The sequence below is a fragment of the Ctenopharyngodon idella genome, chromosome 9, assembly GCF_019924925.1.
Source record: "Ctenopharyngodon idella isolate HZGC_01 chromosome 9, HZGC01, whole genome shotgun sequence".
Classification (NCBI taxonomy): Eukaryota; Metazoa; Chordata; class Actinopteri; order Cypriniformes; family Xenocyprididae; genus Ctenopharyngodon; species Ctenopharyngodon idella.
Window position 1 is genome coordinate 36,573,603 of NC_067228.1, and position 9,786 is coordinate 36,583,388.

The 9,786-nt window shown below is 36.4% G+C and overlaps 1 long non-coding RNA gene across 1 annotated transcript; it reads right to left on the reverse strand.

The window, feature by feature from the left end:
* Positions 1–443: 443 nt before the first annotated feature.
* LOC127519367 (uncharacterized) lies at positions 444–4,015 on the reverse strand. The gene is made up of 5 exons (XR_007931797.1): positions 3,930–4,015; positions 3,523–3,587; positions 3,224–3,309; positions 2,466–2,588; positions 444–552 (listed from the first exon to the last, which is right to left on the reverse strand). It is a non-coding gene; the product is annotated as an uncharacterized LOC127519367 (long non-coding RNA).
* Positions 4,016–9,786: the final 5,771 nt, after the last annotated feature.

A 9,786-nucleotide genomic window follows, 5' to 3' on the forward strand; every position in this document is an offset into this window, starting at 1 on the left:
TTTACTTTTATTTGACTGTTTTTACCCTTGACTGTCATATGTTTGAGCCAATACTACAAATCAAAAAAAAAAAAAAAAAGTCCTTTTTCAATGCTTTTATTGATTGGAGAAATTAAAGATAAAAAGAGGTTGAAATTCAGATTTACATAATGGACATGCTGTAGGTTCCCTTTTAAAAATAATATTTCTGTAGTAAAGATAAATTCAGGCAATGTTTTAATGCATGTTCAATCAATGAACTTGTGAGCAGAATGACTTTTAATAAAGACTTCTAGCACAAATAAAAGCAAGTTGGGCTTGTTTGTCATTATCATTCCAGCAGTGGTTACCTAGGATAAGACAAACAATAAATAAATGATTATTTTTCTGAATCAAAGACACTTTTATTAACGTAATGAACTTTATATTTATTTATAGTTTTAAGAAATGTGTTATATTCATACCAAAGTTTATTTCCAGAGTGTTCTCAACATTTGCATGATTGTCAGGTTGTCCACTGCACCAGTTGTTGTAATCAAATGCAGAGCCATCACTCCACATCCACTGTCCTACCTGAAGAGTTAATGGAGTGCTTAGAAAGTCTTCTGTTCTGAAACTCATTTCAGAAGTTCATTTATTCTTTACACAATTGCAATTGATGAACTTTTTTTCTTTTTATAAAATATTTGTGCCCAAATTCATATTGCATCTATCTTACATTACAGGGCTTTTTGAGCCAGATGATGAGAAAACGTGAATTACTTTGAATCTGCGTAAAAACAAGTGTAAGGCCAACTTGGCTGCTATGCTTGTCACAAAGCTTTAAAAGCTTGTATGGCAATTCCTGGTGATAGCCAGGGCTGCGTTATCTTAATGAGCAACATGAGCTGCAGCCCAGGGCCCCAAACACTAGGGGGCCCCTGAGACAATTCTCTGTTGTGTTTTAAAATGCATCGTTGTCACACCCTTGAATCAAGAGTTCACAGGCACAGCGACACGCACGCAGGCATACAACCAGGACATTGTCACCTCAACATGTCGAACAAAAATGTAAAAAAATATGACAGTGGCACAGCATTTGAAAGCTGAAAGTTTGTTAAATGTTTACTAAAATTAACTAACAAAGATGACAGTTAAGTACAAATTTTACTGCGATTATGGAAAATCAAATGAAGCGTCTAGGACGAGTTCGAAAAAGTAGTTTTTTTGCAAAATTCAACATGGCGGACAAACCATAAGTTGAAACCTAGCATGTTTGGTATCGTTGGACTCAGTAGGGATTCAGGAGTGTAAGGAGATGACTCTTGTGAAAATAAGTCGACCACACCCAAAATTATAAGCATTTGAATATTTGATCTTACCACTAGGTGGCGCTGGTCCGAAACTTCTCAGGCTCCTTCAGGGCATCGTGCTGATGACCCATACCGAGTTTTGTGACGATATGCTAATGCGTTCATAAAATACAGCATTTTAACACAAAATTCCAAATGGCCGACAGCCAAAATGGCCGATATGGTAAAATTTGATATCATGAGACTCGGCATGATTCCCTGAATCTAATGAGTCCAAATTTATGATTTTTGGACAAACCCATCAGAAGTTATAAGCAAAAATAGCCATTTGTCGTATCTCCGGACCAGTAGGTGGCACTCCGCCGAAACGCTGCATGTTGCCTCAGGTCATGCTTGTAATATCATGTCCCAAGTTTGGTCAGAATATGATAAATCGTTTTGGAGATATAGCCTCAAGTCTGATTTGGCGAGCTTTTCGTCGAATTCATTTGTGTTGTTTTCGAGAACGGATGGATCTATCAAAAATCTTTTGACAACTTTTTGCAAGCATAGTCTGAAGATGATCTGATTCAATTTTCGTGAAAATCGGAGTAACGGCCTAGGAGGAGTTCGAAAAAGTAGCTTTTTCGGAAAAATCAAAATTGTGGGAAAATTATGTCACATGGTGCAATCGAATTGTCTTGAGCCAAGGAATCAGAGGAAAAAAGAATTTTGTCTCTAGACCTTATGGTTCGAAAGTTATTAGCATAAACATGAGTGAAACTTTGGACAGGTGGTGGCTCTAGAGGGATTGAGTTTGAGACACCAAATTTGCTATGGACACAGTTGAGACTGGCCTCTATCAGTGTGCCAAATTTCACAACTTTTTAGCATACGGTTCATGGGCTGCCATAGACTTCCAGAGCGGAAGAATAATAATAAGAAAACTAACAATTACAAGAGGTGCCTACGCACCTTCGGTGCTTGGCCCCTAATGAGAATTGTTAACGATTAGTTCGCGTCCACACAGCTGACATGTTTATTTGTTTTAGTTTATCAACGTTGTGATGCTGCCTTCCTGCACTTTTACAGTATTACTTGGATGTACGTTGATGCGTCGCCATTGTTTTGTCTCTCATGCTGGCAGAGATAGGGCTTTGAAAGAGGCTGATATTTTTTGGTTTGGTTTCTGACGTTATCTGCATAACCACTTACTTTTACAGCATCATGACCACCAATATAAGCTCGTGTCGTACCAGGCACCATGCTCAGCAGAAGATCATTTTCAGATTTACTGTGCACCGATGCAAGATTTCCACCAAAAGTTTGACAGTACTTCTGAAAAGGCAGATTGTTTTTAATATTATCAATCAAAACTAATTGCTTTAGTATTTTGTAACATTAGTAATGGTAAATTTCCAGATGTGTTTTTCCAAATGTGGTCTGCACTGCAAAAAACAAAACTTGTTACTGATCAGTACTTTACAGAGTCCCAAAAAGGACCTTTACAAAAATAAAAATATACAGACTTTCACATGCGCAGGAAACTTTTCACGTGCATACAGGAATTTTTTTTTTTTTTTTTTTTTTTTTTTTTTACATGCTAACACGTTACAATTTCTGGTTTATGTATAAAATGACCTATTCCATTCATCCAAACATTTCTTCAATAACCCTGAAAAAAGGCATGAGCCAAGTGGATGTTAATGTGGTTACTGTTGCAAGTTTGGTCGTCTCTCATAAGATTTGCAGATTTGTGCTTATTTAAGTTATATTACTTTTATTATTACTATTATTATTATTATTTGAAAAAAATATGATTTCAATGCACAAAAAAATCAGAATATTTATTTGATGATCAAATGAGTGTCTGAGTTCTTGATAGTGCTCTGTATAACTGCAGAAAATGACATTTTTAAAGAGGTGCATAAAAATGTTGCATAACAACAATAGTGCTGTAAGTAGCACATTACCTCTGCTGACAACCAGTCAAGTGTTTGTGAGAAGAATTTGACACATTTCAGTCCAAATGCTGACCATCCAGGGGGGCAGCCATTAGCTGTATAATAACATTAAAGTTATATATTTACATACACAATCACACCGACTATGTTTAATAACCCATCAACATCATGTGAACTATAAATAAGGTTGTTATTGGGTAAATGGCATGAACTGTTTAAATTATTCAAATAAGTACATAACTTTTTGCAAGAATATAAAATGTATTCTTTGCTTTCACTGTAATAACAATATTTATTGCAATAATGACCTGCTGCATCCCCCGCAGAGAATGTCATGAAAAGAAGCAGAAGTGTCAGCTTTTCCATGGTAAACCTGGGAATGAATACACAGCAAAGGTAATATATGCCTGTGCATTATAAGAAAATGTTAAAGATACCAAATAAGTACAAAGCTATTTGAAATAAATATATTTAATCATTATCTTAGGCTTGTTTTATGATAATAAAAAATATTAAACATAAAGTTGAAGTGAGCTGCATTAAATATTAAGACATAAATGTAAACGATACATGTTTCACTGGCAGATTTTTATTCACTTTTAACTTACTCTTTAATTTAAGAGGTTTATGCTATAAACAAGTGTAAATACAAAACAACATATACACTGTCTGAAAACAATTTGTACTGAAATGTAGGAATGTGCTAAATACTTACATGTTTATTTCTGAATGTGCCGTCAAAATTTCAGTAATTCTGCAGTGATGCTCTATGAAGCACTTTTTCCTACTTTTAAGTCAAAAGTGTGGCTACCTGTAATTATTTGACAGACTTCCTATTTATAATTTGAAATTTGGGTGGAGCATCAAGAGATTTGGATAGATAAATATCAAAGAGAAATTGGATACCTTTAATCTTGGAATCTTCCATTAACATGCTGTGGATAAAACACCCCTTAAGAAATGTAAGCATGGTATGTTTGCTCAGTCCAAGGAAACAGTGGGTAGTAAAAACCAGTTTGTTATGTTCTGAAAATGAGTCATCTGTCTTCTGTTCCTCCTGTCTTCTCCCTGGATCCTCCACTCAGCCTGCATCACTGCCTTCACAACTCCTGCCAAAGAAGATTCAAGTCATTCTCAAGTCATCCATAGACTCACTTGAACTGCTATACTCACCATTGCTACATCCTGATCCTGTTATTCATATCCAACCTGTGCAATAAACTGTTATTATTCTACTTACCTGTCTGCTACCTTCTGCTGCGTGGCATTTACTGTAAATATTCAAATTTTAGATGTTTATTAAGATCCTTCTCTTATCTATTGAATCCCACAATAATATTTAAAATACCAGTAAGCTATCAGTAGTTCACCCAAAAATGAAATTTCTGTCATTAATTACTCACCCTCATGTCATTCCACACCCGTAAGACCTTCGTTCATCTTCAGAACACAAATTAAGATATTTTTGATGAAATCCGATGGCTCAGTGAGGCCTGCATTGCCAGCAAGACAATTAACACTTTCAGATGCCCAGAAAGCTACTAAAGACATATTTAAAACAGTTCCTGTGACTACAGTGGTTCAACCTTAATGTTATGAAGCGACGAGAATATTTTGTTTTTTTGGCACACAAAAAGTATCGACTTTATTCAACAATATCTAGTGATGGGCGATTTCAAAACACTGCGTCATGAAGCTTCGTAGCTTTACGAATCTTTTTGTTTTGAATTAAACTGCCAAAGTCACGCCCCCCTGTGGTGAACCATTGAAATTTCGAAACATTTATGACGTAACAAAGCCTCATTTACTGAAATCATGTGACTTTGGTAGTTTGATACGCGCTCCGAACCACTGATTCGAAACAAAAGATTTGTGAAGCTTCTAAACTTCATGAAGCAGTGTTTTGAAATTGCGTGAACCACTTGCAGAATCTGTGAAAATGTGCATAATTTTGACAAAATAAGAGAGATCATACAAAATGCATGTTATTTTTATTTAGTACTGTCCTGAGTAAGATATTTTACATAAAAGATATTTACATATTGTCCACAAGACAAAAAAAAAAAAAAATAGCTGAATTTATTAAAATGACCCAGTTCAAAAGATTGTGAACCATTGATTCTTAACACTGTGTGTGGTTACCTGGATGATCCACGACTGTTTGTTTGTTGTGTGATGGTTGTTTGTGAGTCCCTTGTTTGTTCTGAGCAGTTAAACTGAGCTCTGTTCTTCAGAAAAAATCTCCAGGTCCCAAAAATTCTTCAGTTTTTGCATATTTGAACCCTTTACAACAGTGACTGAATGATTTTGAGATCCATCTTTTCACACTGAGGGCAACTGAGGGACTCAAACACAACTATTAAAAAAGGTTCAAACATTCACTGATTCTTCAGAAGGAAACACGATGCATTAAGAGTCAGGGGGTGAAAACTTTTGAACAGGATGAAGAGGTCCAAATTTTTCTTATTTCGCTTGAATATCATTTTTTTTTTATTTAGTACTGCCCTTCGGAAGCAACAGAAGATACTTGCGTGTTTCCAGGAAGACAAATTAAATACAATTTACCTTGATCTTCAAATTCCAAATGTTTTCACCCCCGTCTATTAATGCACCGCATTTCCTTCTGGAGCATCAGTGAATGTTTGAACCTTTTTTTAAAAGTTGTGTTTGAGTCCCTCAGTTGTCCTCAGTGTGAAAAGATGGATCTCAAAATCATAGTCACTGCTGTAAAGGGTTCAAATATGCAAAAAATCCTTGAAAACTGAAGAATCTGCAGGACCTGGAGGATTTTTCTGAAGAACAGAGCTCAGTTTAACTGCTCAGAGCAAACAAGAGACTCATGAACAACCATCACAAAACATAAAAACAGTCGTAGATCATCCAGGTAACCACACACAGTGTTAAGAATATGAATGGGGTTATTTTAATAAATTCTTTTTGTCTTTTTGTCTTGTGGATTATATGTAAACATCTTTTATGTAAAATATCTTACTCAGGACAGTACTAAATAAAAAATAACATGCATTTTGTATGATCTCCCTTATTTTGTTAAAATTATTAACATTTTCACAGGTTCTGCAAGTGGTTCATATACTTTTTCTTGCAACTGTGTATATGTGTGTGTGTGTATATATATGTGGGTACGGAAAGTATTCAGACCCCCTTAAATTTTAAACTCTTGGTTATATTGCAGCCATTTGCTAAAATCATTTAAGTTCATTTTTTTTCCTCATTAATGTACACACAGCACCCCATATTGACAGAAAAATACAGAATTGTTGACACTTTTGCAGATTTATTAAAAAAGAAAAACTGAAATATCACATGGTCCTAAGTATTCAGACCCTTTGCTCAGTATTTAGTAGAAGCACCCTTTTGATCTAATACAGCCATGAGTCTTTTTGGGAAAGATTCAACAAGTTTTTCACACCTGGATTTGGGGATCCTCTGCCATTCCTCCTTGCAGATCCTCTCCAGTTCTGTCAGGTTGGATGGTAAATGTTGGTGGACAGCCATTTTTAGGTCTCTCCAGAGATGCTCAGTTGGGTTTAAGTCAGGGCTCTGGCTGGGCCATTCAAGAACAGTCACGGAGTTGTTGTGAAGCCACTCCTTCGTTATTTTAGCTGTGTGCTTAGGGTCGTTGTCTTGTTGGAAGGTAAACCTTCGGCCCAGTCTGAGGTCCTGAGCACTCTGGAGAAGGTTTTCGTCCAGGATATCCCTGTACTTGGCCGCATTCATCTTTCCCTCGATTGCAACCAGTCGTCCTGTCCCTGCAGCTGAAAAACACCCCCACAGCGTGATGCTGCCACCACCATGCTTCACTGTTGGGACTGTATTGGACAGGTGATGAGCAGTGCCTGGTTTTCTCCACACATACCGCTTAGAATTAAGGCCAAAAAGTTCTATCTTGGTCTCATCAGACCAGAGAATCTTATTTCTCACCATCTTGGAGTCCTCCATGCGGGCTTTTCATGTGTCTTGCACTGAGGAGAGGCTTCCGTCGGGCCACTCTGCCATAAAGCCCCGACTGGTGGAGGGCTGCAGTGTTGGTTGACTTTCTACAACTTTCTCCCATCTCCCGACTGCATCTCTGGAGCTCAGTCACAGTGATCTTTGGGTTCTTCTTTACCTCTCTCACCAAGGCTCTTCTCCCCCGATAGCTCAGTTTGGCCGGACGGCCAGCTCTAGGAAGGGTTCTGGTCATCCCAAACGTCTTCCATTTAAGGATTATGGAGGCCACTGTGCTCTTAGGAACCTTAAGTGCAGCAGAAATTTTTTTGTAACCTTGGCCAGATCTGTGCCTTGCCACAATTCTGTCTCTGAGCTCTTCAGGCAGTTCCTTTGACCTCATGATTCTCATTTGCTCTGACATGCACTGTGAGCTGTAAGGTCTTATATAGACAGGTGTGTGGCTTTCCTAATCAAGTCCAATCAGTATAATCAAACACAGCTGGACTCGAATGAAGGTGTAGAACCATCTCAAGGATGATCAGAAGAAATGGATAGCACCTGAGTTAAATATATGAGTGTCACAGCAAAGGGTCTGAATACTTAGGACCATGTGATATTTCAGTTTTTCTTTTCTAATAAATCTGCAAAAATGTCAACAGTTCTGTGTTTTTCTGTCAATATGGGGTGCTGTGTGTACATTAATGAGGAAAAAAAAAATGAACTTAAATGATTGTAGCAAATGGCTGCAATATAACAAAGAGTGAAAAATTTAAGGGGGTCTGAATACTTTCCGTACCCATTGTATGTATATATATATATATATATATATATATAGTATTTCACAGAACATACACCCCTCACATTTTTGTAAATATTTTATCTTTTCATGTGACAACACTGAAGAAATGACACTTTGCTACAATGTAAAGTAGTGAGTGTACAGCTTGTATAACAGTGTAAATTTGCTGTCCCCTCAAAATAACTCAACACACAACATTACAGTTTTTCTCAATTGCTTTGGTACATTTCTCAAATCATCCTTAAAATTCGCAAAACAGTATGTTCATTTCTCGAAACAATTCGTACAAACAGCACAACATATTACCTACAAAAGCCTGTAACTTGTTCAAAATCCTTAGTTCCTCTCAAAAAAAAAGTATTTATGTCAATGAACATATCAGTGCCATCAAAATGAGAAGTACTTGTGTTATTGTTCTCGAACAAGATAGTCAAAATGCTTAGCCATGTTATGAATATAACAGTGATGAATATTTCAGATGTAAACTATGGCTGCGGTTTTTATGACAGTGATTGAAACTGCACAATCACTTTGTCTCTATGGCATATATCAGTTTTAACAGTACAAATGGACACATTACTGTATATGGGAGATTGATTGCAAAAGACTGGACAGGATTCACAGTTTTGTATTTACTGTTGGTCTGTCAACAAATTAGTGTAAAATGTCCTTGTGATAAATGAAAAAGACAAGACTTTATACATACACTGTATATATGTATTCATATGTTTGTGTGTGATATAGTATGTATCTGTATAAAGTTCATTTAGCCTACTATACTGTAAGTGTAAAGCAAGTATAATATGCTCCTGTAAGTGTAAAAATGCTACTGTAATATTAAGATTATAACTTGCATACCATATTAGAGTGCAGTGCACAATACATACCTGTTATGTCTATGAAATGCTTGAATGATTGAGGAAAAGGTTTTCTCCAAACGTTCAGCTGCACCTTTAGACATGCATAAGCCATTGTAAGGTCATGATTGAGAACATTGTTTACAATACACCTCCAAGACGACCACTGTCTTGCTAAAGAAGCTGAGGGTACCTAAACACTATTGAGCATCTGTGGGGCATCCTCAAACGGAAGGTGGAGGAGCGCAAGGTCTCTAACATCCACCAGCTCCGTGATGTCGTCATTGAGGAGTGGAAGAGGACTCCAGTGGCAACCTGTGAAGCTCTGGTGAACTCCATGCCCAAGAGGGTTAAGGCAGTGCTGGAAAATAATGGTGGCCACACAAAACATTGACACTTTGGGCCCAATTTAGACATTTTCACTTAGGGGTGTACTCACTTTTGTGGCCAGCGGTTTAGACATTAATGACTGTGTGTTGAGTTATTTTGAGGGGACAGCAAATTTACACTGTTATACAAGCTGTACACTCACTACTTTACATTGTAGCAAAGTGTCATTTCTTCAGTGTTGTCACATGAAAAGATAATAAAATATTTACAAAAATGTGAGGGGTGTACTCACTTCTGTGAGATACTATATATATATACATATATATATATATATATATATTTATGTGTGTGTGTATATGTATATTATGGCATGCCGTTCAGGAAATTATAAATTATAGTATTTATAATATGATTGGTTGTATATATTGAATGAAAATCTGAGTATATGAAATGAAAGTCTGAATATATGGAATGAAACTTGAATATATTGAATGAAAATGAGAATATGTTGAATGAAACTTGAATATATTGAATGAAAGGGTAACACTTTAGTATAGGGAACACAGTTAAACTATTAACTACGACTTTTCCCTCAATAAACTCTTAATTTACTGCTTATTAATAGTTAGTAAGGT